Consider the following 13,988-nt stretch of genomic DNA (forward strand, 5'->3'; position numbering starts at 1 on the left):
TTCTTTCGACTGTGACGTCCAGGAATGCGAGTTTGTTGTCGGTTTCTTCCTCCTTGGTGAACTTTATGCCTGTGAGGGTGTTGTTGATGATGTTAAATGTCTCTTCTATCTTGTTTCATCTTGTGATGACAAAGGTGTCGTCTACGTAGCGGACCCAGATTTTTGGTTTGATGGTTGGTAGGGACAACACATCTATCCTGGGACAGGCTAAGCAAAGGCATGCCAGAGAATTCCTAGAGGCCTGGCACTCCAACCACAACGCCATAAACAAACACATAGATCTAGATGCCATCTATCAACTCCTCAGAAAACGAACAGGAAATGACATCACCACAAACCCCATCCAGGAGAAAGATATAAATAGAAAGCAGGAGACAACAGCTTTGCTTCACTTGGAGGTCGCCACTGATGATGTTACCTAGCCAGGTAACGAAATGTCTGGATATCAAACCTACAGCTCAGCGAGCAAAGCTACACCCTAAATCTCACCCTGAGCTACAAACTTTCACAAACCTTGCAAAAAATATTGGAACTCCAATTTGTATAAATACAAGAGATTTCACAGAAACATGAAGTATGTAGCAGAGAAGTCCAACTTTGACTGGATACTGAACTCTCGGAAAATGGTCAATTGGGAGTTGAATAAAATGAGGGAGGTGATGCTCATTGGTATATTACTTATGAGCATTTGACTTAGGATGCTAATTAGGAAAATAAATTGAAATATGTATGTCAGGCCAGTGACGTGCTGCAGCTGTAGCATATGGGAGCTGATGGACATTGCCTTGATCAGTTGTATTTACATCTGCACGAGGGCATTGCGGGTCAAGGAACTTTGCTTCAGAGCTGACAAACCACAGTCCGTGTTTTCAACATTGTGATTCATCAGGGAGAGGCAAAGTCATCACAGCTCTTTGCTTCAGGAGGCGGTCACACTCCTTAGCGTAGATCTTTTAGACTTGATGTCCTTGGTCAGCGATAAGGGCATGACAGTAAGACAGGCAGGTACAGGAAGTCAGAAGCTAGAAATAATTGTCGAATCGCTTTGATATTTTAACAGGTTGTGTGGCCAACAGCAAAGACAAGCAAAGGGATGAACAAACTGACTATTGTATCATGTATTGATTATTGGGGATGCTCAAACAGAAGGTACATAAAGAATGTATTTGTAATAGGAAATGATAAAGTGGATAAATATTATTTCCCTGCTGTTGAAAGTGAGCTCAGAGTCTAGTTGGTGTGCCTCATGCAGGTACCCACAAATGAGTAGGGTGAAGAAAGCAGTTCTCAGGCATTATGATCAACTTGGGACGAAATTAAAAAGCAGATACATAATAGTAAAAAAATCTCTGGATTATTGTTTGTGTTACGAGCAAATTTACATGAGGTATAAGATCGGTGAGCTCAGCAAAGCTCAAAGATTTGTGTGGGAGAAGTGTGCTTTGATTCTTGGAGCCCTTTCACAGGTACTGGGGAAAACAGCATTTGTGTCCCTGGGCAGCCTTGACTTGAACCACATTGGGATTGGTACCCGAGTGAATCATATAACTAGGGCTGTTGAAAACGTTTAAATCAAATATTGGTTTTGGATATTTGAAAAGTTGAACAAAAAAATACAAGGCAATACTGCAGGATGGCAATTAAAATAATGATTACTCGAGTCAACGGGAATACACAGAGCAAGTGTAAGACTGCACCAGCAAACAAGCAGTGGAAAATGGTGAGAACAAAGAATATTAGTCCCTATCAAAATTCATGCAGAATTTCTAAAAAGATGAATGAACTTATAGCAGAAATTAACATAAAGAAACATAAATTACAGAGGCATGGTCACAGTGACCACAGCTAAGACCAAACAATTCAATGCAATTTCCCAACATGATAAGGCCGGAAGGAAGGAAAAGATGACATTGGATAGCTCTGTTAATAAGTGATGATATTGAGAAATGTTCTTAGATCAGAGAAACAAAACGAAAGAATCAATTGGAGAGGAGGTAAGAAATGAAGCAAGTTATTTGTGGGAGTACTTTATCAACTCTGTAACAGTATCTAAACTGTAGGACAGAATATAAATCAAGACATAAAGGGTGCTTGAAAGAAATCTGTTACAATGTACAGGGAGATGGCAGTACAGTGGTAATGTCAATGGACAACTAATTTAAAATCCCAGGCTAATAGAGTCACAGAGTCATACATCACAGACCCCACTAGGTTCTATGTTTGAATCTCATGACGGATGGTGAAATTTGAATTCAGTTAATAAATCTGGAATTCAGAGACGGGATAATGGCTATTGTAGTAAAAACCCAGCTGATTCACTCATTCTTTGAGTTCAATCTAACCATGGCCTTGCCCCTTTTAATTAGTACCATTCCTAAGTCCCTGAAAATTATTTTGTTTCAAGTGTTTCTCCATGTCAAGTGCTTCTCCATGTAAAATGTTTTTTTTTCTTTTGTTTCTCTCCTGATCTTTGCCTGTAGGATAGCCAACACTACAGGCACCTAGATCCATAAAATTCATAAGATGGGCTCCCAGCCTCTTCTGACATGAACTCTATCTGGGTATCCTGTGCATGAACTGATAACATATATGATGGAGGTCTACCATTCTTACCTGGTCTGGCCTAGATGCGACTTCAGTCCCACGACAATATGGTTAACGCTTAACAGCCCTCTAAATTGAGGACTGCAGATGCTGGAAACCAGAGTCTAGATTAGAGTGGTGCTGGAAAAGCTCAGCAGGTCAGGCAGCATCCAAGGAGCAGGAAAATCAACTTTTCGGGCAAAAACCCTTAATCAGAAATGGAGGCAGGGTGCCTCCAGGATGGAGAGGCGGTGTTGCTCCTCAGATGCTGCCTCAGAATCTCAGTGAGTCTCTGTCTCACTGCAATCCCCAGGTCATCTCCTCTGCCCTGAAACTCTTCAACCATGTACTCTTTGCTACCTTCCACCTCCTGAACTCAAATAATTGTAAGGGCATGAAATCACAATGGAATAGAAAAAGATCAGATACTGGAAAACATTGACAGATAGTTAAGGAGATATTTCACAATTCACAACATATATTTCATTGAGAAAGAAAATCCCTTCCAAGTGCAATGACTGCCAGAATTTTATTCAACAAGAATTACCTGTCTAGCACCACTTCAATGTTACTCTGCTATTCTATTTCCTACTTTGTTAAAAATCACACAACACCAGGTTATAGTCCAGCAGGTTTATTTGGAAGCACTAGCTTTCAGAGCACTGCTCCTTCATCAGATGGTTCTGGAGTATAACATCATAAGACATAGAATTTATACCAAAAATTTACAGTGTGATGTAACTGAAATGATATATTGAAAAAGACCTGGTTTGTTTGTTAAGTCTCTCATCTTTTAGAATGACCATGTTGATTTCAGTTCTTTCATATGTACATTCCAGAACTTTTTTAAAGTTACATTTTCAAGTGAACTTTAACAATTGGTGACATGTCGGCCCAGATAATGCATTGAAGGTGTGAGGTGCCCAGTGCCACAATGTTCAGACTGATTCTAATCTAAAAAACAGATTTACAGAATCTTACATGGATTCATGCAGTTTTTGAGCAAAATAAAATGTAATTCTGCAAGGACAAATTCACCCCACAAACTTATATGTGTGTGTTTGCATGTGGGTGCGTGTATTGGGGGAGGGGGTTATGAGTGTCTGTGAGAGAGTGTGTATGTGTATGAGTATGAGTGTAAAGGTGTATAAGTCTGAGAAGGTGGGTGTGTGTGTATATGTGTGGGAGCGCATGTGTGAGCGTATGAGAGAGAGCTTGTGTATGAGAGAGTGTATGGGTCTGTAGGAGTGTATGTGTGTAGGAATGTGTTTGTGTAGGAGTGTCTTTGTGTCTGTGTCTGTCAGGGACTGTGCATCTGTCTGTGTGTGTGTCTGTCTGTCTGTCTATGAGTGTGCATTTATCTGTGTCTCTATGTGTCTGTGTGCCTCCGTGTGTGTGTGTGTGTATATATAGTGCAGCGGGGTCACCTGTAGTGTGACATGAACCCAAGGTCCCAGTTGAGGCCATCCCCGTGGGTACTGAACTTGGCTATCAGCCTCTGCTCAGCCACTTTGTGTTGTTGTCTGTCCCAAAGTCTGCCTTGGTGGATGGTCACCCAAAGGTCCGAGGTGAAATGTCCCAGACCGCTGAAGTGTTCTCCGACTGGGAGGGAACACCCCTGTCTGTTGATTGTTGTGCGGTGTCCATTCATCAGTTACTGTAGCCTCTGCTTGGTTTTGCCAATGAGAGATTTTACAAACAATCCAGGTCTTTTTCAATGTATAATTTCAGTTACATCACACTGTAAACTTTTGCTATAAATTCTGTGTCTTATAATCTTATACTCCACAACCGCCTGATGAAGGAGCAGTGCTTTGAAAGCTAGTGCTTCCAAATAAACCTGTTGGACTATAATCTGGTGTTGTGTGATTTTTAACTTTGTGCACCCCAGTCCAACACCAGCACCTCCACATCATCACTATTTCCTACTGAAATGGGTATAGTAATTCAAGTTAGACTGCATCTGCCATGTATTTGACTAATCACTCAACTTAACTAACTCACTTCACCTAATTATGTCTTCCTCACCATTCTCACTCCCACCTGATATTGTGTTAGGAGCAAACTTGGGAATTTTGCCAAACTAAAAATTGCTGGAAAAACTCAGCAGGTCTGGCAGCATCTGTGGATAGAAAACAGAGTTAATGTTTCAGATCCAGTGACCCTTCTTCAGAACTGACAACAGCTAGAAAAGGTTGGTATTTATGCAGAAGATGTAATGGGGGGAGGGGGAGGAGTAAAGAATAGGTGGGGTTACAGCCCAAACAGACAGAGACAAACAATTGTACAAACAAAAGGGGGGGATAAAAGGTCAGGCTGGAAGAATAAATAGCTGCTAATGGGGAATATTAGTAGCTGACAATTGGTTGTGTGTGGTAGCAGCCCATGTAATGTGTGGAGTTCAGGTGGGAGAAGGTGCTCAACTCTGAAATTGTTGAACTCAATATTTGGTTCAGAAGGTTGTAGAGTTGTCAAGCAGAAAATGAAGTGCTGGAGCACTGCAGCAAGCCTGAGGCAGAGCTGTTGGCCAGGGAACACTGTGGTCTGTTGATGTGGAATGCAACAGAGGATCGGTTTTGCAGCCAGGTGCTCTGCAAAACGGTCACCCACTCTGCGCTTTGCTTCCCCAATGTGGAAAAGATGTCATTGTGAACACAGTAGGCCAGATTGAGTAAAGTGCAGGTAAAGTGCTGCTTCACCTCGAAAATGTGCTTGGGGCCTTTGATGGTGAGGAGGGAGGAAGTAAACTGACAGGTGTTACACCTTCTGCGATTGCAGGGGAAGATGTCATGGGCCTGTGCAATCTCTTTTTTACATTCACCACCACCCCATCCCCCAACAGGGTGATCTCAGGGTTCTCCACTTCTTCCTGACAAGAAAGCCTGAACTATCCCCGTCTCCTTCCTCTGCCTGGGCAAGCTCGTCGCACTCTGAACAACTTCTCTTTTCACTCCTCTTACTTTCTTCAGGTCAAAGGTTGATCATGGCACCCGCAGTTATGCCTATCTCTTTGTGTGGTATGTGGACCATTCCTTATTCCAATTCAACTTCGGCCCCCACCTACAATTCTTCCTCCAGTATATTGATGACATGACCAGCGCTGCTTCCCCTCCCATCCAAAAATGGAAAAATTAACCTATCTTGCTTCCAATTAACTTCCGCTCTCAGCTTCACCTAGTCCATCTATGAATCCTCCCCTTCATGGAATCTCTACAGTGTGGAAGCAGGCCATTCAGCCCATAAAGACCACACCAATTCTCTGAAGAACATCTCACTCAGACCCAATCCCCTACCCTATCTCTGTAACCCTGCATTTCCCATGGTTAATCCACCTAGCCTACCCATCCCTGGACATTATGGGCAATTTAGCGTGGCGAATCTACCTAATTTGTACATCTTTGGACTGTGGGAGGAAACCGGAGCACCTGAAGGAAACCTATGCTGATATAGGGTGAATGTGCAAATTCTACACAGACAGTTGCACGAGGGTGGAATCAAACCCGGGTCCCTGGCGCTGTGAGGCAGGAATCCTAACCACTGAGCCACTGTGCTGCCCCTTTCCTTCCTCAACATTTTTGGTTCCATTTCTAGTGATTGGCTGGCCACCAATATCCACTACAAACCCACCAACTGCCACAGTTACCTGACTGTACATCCTCTCACCCTCCTTCTTGTGATGACTCCATTTCATTCTCCCAGCTCCTCCGCCTCCATCATATCAATTTTGTGATGCCAACTTTGACAAGGGGGCCTCCAAAATGTCCACCTTCTTGCTTAACCAAGGATACCCCAGCACCATTGTTGTCAGGGCCCTTAGCTGGGTTCCCATCTTCCATACTCTTGGCTTCCAATTGTCTACCACTTTAACAGACCCACTGTTCCCAGACAACATCCTGTCTCACCAAATCTTCTGCATGAATGCCAACCTGTTCCTCACTGCCATCAATTCTAAAGAAGGGTCATTGGACCAAAATGTTGATTCAGTTTTTTCTCTATAGATGATGCCAGAGTTTTTCCAGCAATTTCTGTTTTTGTTTCTGATTTCCAGCATCTGCATTTGTTTTGTTTTTTTGGATTTGATTCTGTCATCCAAATCATTGATATACAGAGAAGCCTCAATTATCCGGCACTCGATTATCCGAGCAAGATCACAAGGTCCCGATGCTTGGTTAAACTGTGTCATCCGCATTCGATTATATGGAATTCGATTATCTGAACAAAATATTCCCCACCCCAGTCATTTGGATAATCGAGGTTTCTCTGTATACTGTGGACAGCTGAAGTCTAAGCACTGACTGCTGAGGTCTCAACTAGTTATTGTCTCTTAACCTGATAAAAAAAAGCAGTTTCTGTCTGTTTATCTATTCTCAGTGCATGTCAGTATGTTCCACCTCATCAAATAGAGTCATAGAGATGTACAGCACAGAAACAGACCCTTTGGTCCAACCTATCCATGCTGACCAGATATCCCAACCCAATCTAGTCTCACCTGCCAGTGCCTGGATATGGGCCAGGAAATGTGAACATTAACTTCCTATTTGGATTTTAACAAAGGCTTTCTGAAAATCCAAATACAAGCATTTACTGGTTTTCACTTATCTACCAGTTACTCCCTCAAAAAACTAAAGTTGGTCTTCGAACCTCATTTGCCTTTCAAAATCTGTGTTGACTTTGTTTAAAACTGTTGACATTTTCTAAGTGCTCTGTTATCACATCCCATGAAACTACGATAGAAATAAAGGAAATAAAAGCAGGAGTAGGCTATTTGGCCCATCGAGCCCACTCTGCCATTCAACATGATCATGATTGATTCTCCACTTTAATACACCACAAGAGAGGAAGATTAAGGAGCAGGATTAGGCTGTTTGGCCCATTGAGTCTGCTCCACAATTCGATTGTGGATACTATGTTTTTAAACCCCATTCTCCTGCCTTCAACATATAACCCTTGATCCCCTGACCAATCAAAAATCTATCTATCTCTGTCTAAAAGACACTCAATGACCTGGGCGCCACAGCCCTCTGCAACAATGAGTTTCACAGATTCACCAGCCTCTGACTGAAGACATTTGTCCAGATCTCAGTTATAAAGGATCGCCTTTCACTCTGAGTCTGTTGTTGCCCAGTTGTTGGTTTGACACAAACAGGACAAGGGTCGAGTTGATATCAATTAACCACAACCTTTCTTAGTTTAGTTAAAGCAGGCATACAATTCGCACCATTTGATGAGAAAAAGGTTATCAACAAGCATGCAATTCATCACCACCCACTAAGCTTGATGTTCCCACTTCAGTCAGCAAAATAAAAGCTAATATCCCAGAATACAAGCTCACACTGGCCCGCCAGTCTTCCAGGTGTTGAGTCGCTTCACCAAACCCAAGTATGGGGTTGCACATTGCAAAGGATGCTCTCCAGAATTTTTGCTGATGGTCCATCGAAATCCTTCATTTTCTTGTTGGCTCCTCAGCTCACCTGAGAGTGGTGTCTTTCCACTACAGGCTCACTCTGAGGTCACCTTTAGGATTACCTTATTGTTCTTCCCATATGTCGTCCCTCAAAGCTGAACCAACTCAAGCCAGCACCTGGGGCTTGGGTAACTTCAATTCACAGCCACTGTCTTTATGTGTAAGCAGCTTTAGCCCTAGTGTTCCCTGGGTCTCAGTCTCTCTTACCAGCAGAAATCTCACTCCATTTCCAAGCTTCTCAGTATTCTGTAAGCTTCAATCATTCTAAACTCAAGTAACTATAGAACCAGAGTTCTCAAGCACTCTTCTCATCAAAATTCCTTTGTCCTTGAGATCAGTCTTGTAAACCTCCTCTGGAACTCCTCCAATGCCAGCACACCCTTCCTTAAACTCAAAACTGCTCACAATATTCCATATGTGTTCTAACCAAAGCCTTATACAGCTTCAGCAGTTTATCTAGCCATCTTGAAATGAATGCCAACATTTCATTTGCCTTCCTAACTGCCAACTGAACCTACATGTTAACCGTAAGGAAATCCTGAACTAGGATTCCCAAGTCCTTTTGAGCTTCAGATTTCTGAAGCCTTTCTTCTGTTTAGAAAATAGTCCATGCCTCTATTTTTCCTCCCAAAGTGCACAACTTCATTCGTTCCCACATTGTCTTCCATCTACTGCTTCTCTGCCCATTCACCGAGTATGTCCAAGTCCTTCCCCACTTCCTAAACACTACCTCTTCCTCCACCTATTTTTGTGCTGTCTGCAAACTGAGTAACAATACCCTCAGTACCTTCATCCAGATTGTTAATGTATAATGTGAACAGTTTTTTCTCAACAATGAACTCCACTAATCACCAACTGCCATCCTGAAAATAATCTCTTTATCCCTACTCTCTGCCTTCTGCCAGTCAGCCAATCCTCTATCCATGCTAGTACTTTGCCCCTAACATCATAAGGTTCTTATCCTATTTAGTAGCTTCTTGTGTGGCACTTAGTGAAAGGCTTTCTGGAATTCCAAAAACATCACGTCCACTGGCTCTCCTTTGCCCAACTTGCTCATTACCTCTTCAAAGATTTATACTGATTTTTCAGACATGACCTCCCTTTGATAAAACCGTGCTGACTCAACCTTATTCCACCACATACTCCACAATCTCATCCTTAATAATGGACTCTATAGTCTTACGACCAACCCAGGTCAGGATAACTAGCCTATGGTTTTCTGTCTTCTGCTCCCCTCCCTCCTTAAATAAAATGATACATTAGCCATTTTCCAGTCTTCTGGGACATTCCTGATTCTAGTGGTTAGCACTACTGCCTCACAACGCCAGGGACCTGGGTTCGATTCCAGCCTCTGGCAACTGTCTGTGTGGAGTTTGCACGTTCTCGCCATGTCTGCGTGAGTTTCCTCCCATAATCTAAAGATGTGCAGATTAGGTGAATTGGCCGTGCTAAATTGCCCATAGTGTTCAGGGATGTGTAGTTAGGTGCACTAGTCAGGGATAAATGTAGGGTGGTAGGGGAATGAGTCTAGGTGGGTTACTCTTTGGAGGGTCAGTGTGGACTTGTTGGGCCGAAGGGCCTGTTTCCACACTGTAGGGTTTCTATGATTCTATGATTCTAAAAGCTCACCAACAATGCCTCTACGATCTCCTCAGCTATCTCCTTCAGAAGTCTGGGGTATAGTCTATCTGGTTCAGGTGACCTTGCCATCTTCAGACCTTTCAGCGTCCCTAGCAGCCTCTCCTTACTGATGGCCACTACACTCACCTCTGCATCCTGATACTCTTGAATTTCTGGTATGCTGCTAATGTCTTCCACTGTGAGAATTGATTATCTATTCCCAATGTTACTTCTCCAGCCTCATTTTCCAGTGGTATAATATCTATTCTTGTCTCTTTCTTACCTTTCAGATATATGAAAATACTCTTGCAATCTTCTTTTATATTATTAGCTCACTTACTCTCATATTTCATCTTCTACCCCCTTGTGGCTTTTTTTGTTTTTTAAAGGCCTCCTAATTCTCTGGCTTCCCACTAAACTTCATGACATTTTACTTTGATGTGGGAATGCCGGTGTTGGACTGGGGTGGACAAAGTTAAAAGTCACTTGTTACCTGATAAAGGAGCAGCGCTCTGAAAGCTAGTACTTCCAAATAAACCTGTTGGACTATAACCTGGTGCTGTGTACTTTTTTAACTTTTACTTTGGCTTTTAGGCTCTCCATGACTTATCTTGTCAACCATGTCATCCTCCACTTAATATGTTTCTTCTTCCTTGGGACAAATTTCTGCTGTGCTTCCCAAATTAGAAACCCCTGCCATTGCTGCTCCACCATCTTCCCTGATAGGTTCCCCTTCCAATCAACACTGGCCATCTCCTCCCTCATGCCTTTGTAGTTACCTTTACTCAATTGTAATACTGTTACATCGGATTCAATTTTCTCTCTTGCAAACAGCAGGGTGAATTCTATCATATTATGGTCAATGGCCCCAAGGGTTTCCTTCACTTCAAGCTCACAAATCAATTCTGCCTCATTACACATCAATAAGTCCAGAATTGCCTATTTCCTAGTGGGGACTACTTCAATCTGTTCCAAAAAACAACTATTTTGGAGACATTCCACAAATTCCTTTTCTTAGATCTGGTACCAACCTGATTGTCCCAGTCCACTGCACATTGAAGTTCCCCATGATTATTGTAATAGTGTTTTCCTTGCATGCCTTTTCAATCTCCTGCTTTATTTTCTTCCCACGTCCTGACTACTGCTAGAAGGCTTATACACAACTCCCAACACAGGCCTTTCTCCTTTGTAGTTCTTCTACTCTACCCATAGAATCTTTTTCTGATTCTACATCACTTCTTGCTATTAATTTAATTTTATTTCTTACAAGATGACATCGCCCTCCTGTCCTTTCAATAGGACGTGTATTCTTGGATATTGCATTCCCAGCCCTGAACTCCTTACAGCCACGACTCGTGATGCACACAACATCATACCTGCCAACTTCAATCTGCTCTGCAAGCACATTTACCTTGTTTTGTAGACTCTGTGCATTAAAGTACAACACCCTCCGTCCTGCATTGACTGCCCCCTTATCTGTTGTGCCTGAATATAGATTCCTGGCCTTTTCCATACTCTCTGTCATACTACTTGTTTTGGAAACTTTAACAGCCCTTCCCCCCTTTAACTTTTTCCATAGTTTTCCAAACAACTGAACCCACTCCCGCACTATTTAGCTTAAAGCCCTACGCATAGCCCTAGTTATGCAGTTCACAGGTCCCAGCATGATTCAAGTTGTGCCTATCCCACACAAAGAGCTCCCTCCTTCCCAAGCACTGCTGCCAATATCCCATGAATTTGAACCCATTTCTCCCACAACAATCCTTCAGCCTCATGTTTACCTCTTTAGTCCTGTTGACCCTGTGCCAATTTACTCATGGCTCAGGTAGTAATTCAGAGATCATTATCTTTTTGGTTCTACTCTTTCAGTTAGGTTCAAGTTGCTCATATTCCCCCAGCCAGATCCTCTTACTTCCTTATACCTATATCATTGGTGCCTACGTTATTGGATATTTCCCCTCCCACTCCAAGTTCCTCTGCAGCCTAGTTGAGTTATCCTGAACCAGACACCAGGTAGGCAACACAGCTTTCAGGACTCTCGAACCTGGCCACAGAGGATAGTGTCTATTCCCTTGACTATACTATTCCTGATTACAACTATCCCCAATTACAGCTCCATTTCTCTTTTCTCACCCCTGTTGAATGGCTCCCTGTACCATGGTACTATGGTCAGTTTACTCATCCTCCCTACAGCCATAAGATGCAAGAATCTTGAATCTGTTAGACAAGGTGAAGGGCTGAGGCTCCTTCAGCAGCATCTCCAGGATCCTTCTATCTGTCTTGGTTGTAGTCACGCCCTCCTGTGCCTGAGCACTGACCAAATTGGAGACAGTTCATCAAAGGGATATGACTGCCTTATGGAACACAGCGTGTAGGTAATTTTTCCCTCTCCCTGATGTGTCAGAGGGTGCAAAGCTCAGACTCTGGCTTATCAGCTCTAAGCCCGAGTTCCTCAAGTTACCAAATCCTGCCACAGATGTGGGCACAATGAATCACAATGGGATCCACCAGCTCATACACCATGCAGTTACAACACATCATCTGGCCCAGTATCTCTTGATTTGATTTTTAAAATGTTCATACTGGTCTTTCAGTTTGCAGCCTGTAAATATTCCCCCAATTTACCTTCAATTTGAAAGTAATCTATAATAGATAGTCAAATTAGGAGCTATCACCAACCAAGGAATTTATTTGTGATATCACCTTTTTGGCTGGGCCCCTGATCCTGGGCTTCAATTTATTCTCTTTCAAGGAAAATCTTACGAACTATGAGCCGGAAAATAGCAAGCAAAAGCACCCCCTTCCTCTCTTCACCAAATTCCCACGTTGCCTCGAAGTTCCCGGGACTATACAGTTATTCAGGCCTTGTCTCACTCTGATGTGTTCTCTCTCATTTTCGACAGTGCTAAGCTTACTGCTACACTCCCACACCGTCTCCATACCCTTTTATACATCTTTAATAATTGACTCTAACATTTTCTGTATAATTGATATTGGACAAACCTTTGATTATTTGTTTCACCCCTTCCTTTTTTCAATAGTGGAATTTTATTCATCACTCTGCAATCAGCTGGACTGTTCCAGAATCTGTAGAACTTTGGAAGATGCCATCGAACACAGCCATGTTAAAACCGTAGCAGCATAAGCAGCATTCCTAAAGAAGGGCTTATGCCCGAAACGTCGATTCTCCTGTTCCCTGGATGCTGCCTGACCTGCTGCGCTTTTCCAGCAACACATTTCCAGCAGCATAAGTAGGCCAGTCAGCCCATTGAATCTACCCCACTGTTCAATGAGATCATGACTAATCTGATAATCCCCAACTCTACTTTCCTGACTCTTTCCTCTAACTCTTCATTCTCTTACTGATTAAAATCTGTCATCTCATCTTTAAATAGACTTGATGGCCTCGCCCTCTGCAGTAAAGAATTCCACAGATCACTATCTTCAGAGAAACAATTCAACATCATCCAACTTGAATGGGTAACCCCTTACACTGAGATTATACCTATGATCCTAGACCATCCCACAAGAAGGGAAGCAGCTTCTCCAAATCTAACCTGAGAAGCCCTATAAAAGCTTAATTGTTTCAATAATGTCCAGTCTTATTCTTCTTCAGCCAACTCAGTAACCTTCCCTTATAAGAAAATTCTTCCATACCTGAATCGAACCCATGAACCTTCTTTGGTCTTCCTTCAATATCTTTCCATTGACAAGGGGGCCACTATTTCAATGGCTACCCGCTTTAGATTATCATGCCCTTGTCTGAGGCAAAGGTGAAGATTGGGAAAACTATGGAGATGGGAGTAGACAGGAATAGTGATGGAGAGGATATGGGGTCAGAACTCAGCTCCCATCAAATAAAATACAGAGAATGCAAACACTCTGGTTCAGTATTAAACTCTGGTCAGGAAGAGGGGTGCAATTTGTGGTTGAGGAATGGAATTTGTGACCAGGACTAATGACAAGCTTCAGTCTTACCAAGATTTCAACAACAAATGGTAATTCAAGGAGTTACTGTTTACACATCTAATAACTGGAGACAAAATTACCAACAACAGCAACAAAAAGAGAACAAGAACAGAAACGCAATTAGCCATGGTTCATAGAGTTCATAGCTGGACAGAGCAAGACTCACCAGGTACACCAATGCTGGCAAGAATGGGATAATAAAAGTATTGAATGACATAAACTGAATATTGGATTCGAGCTCTTAATGAGAGATGATCATAATATGTGGAAAGAAAGTAAAAATCCCAGAATAAACTCTTTTCCTCTGTTGTAGCATTCCAATTGATTGTTATCAAATTCTGAGCCATTGTTG

The sequence above is a fragment of the Chiloscyllium plagiosum genome, chromosome 25, assembly GCF_004010195.1.
Source record: "Chiloscyllium plagiosum isolate BGI_BamShark_2017 chromosome 25, ASM401019v2, whole genome shotgun sequence".
Taxonomy (NCBI): Eukaryota; Metazoa; Chordata; class Chondrichthyes; order Orectolobiformes; family Hemiscylliidae; genus Chiloscyllium; species Chiloscyllium plagiosum.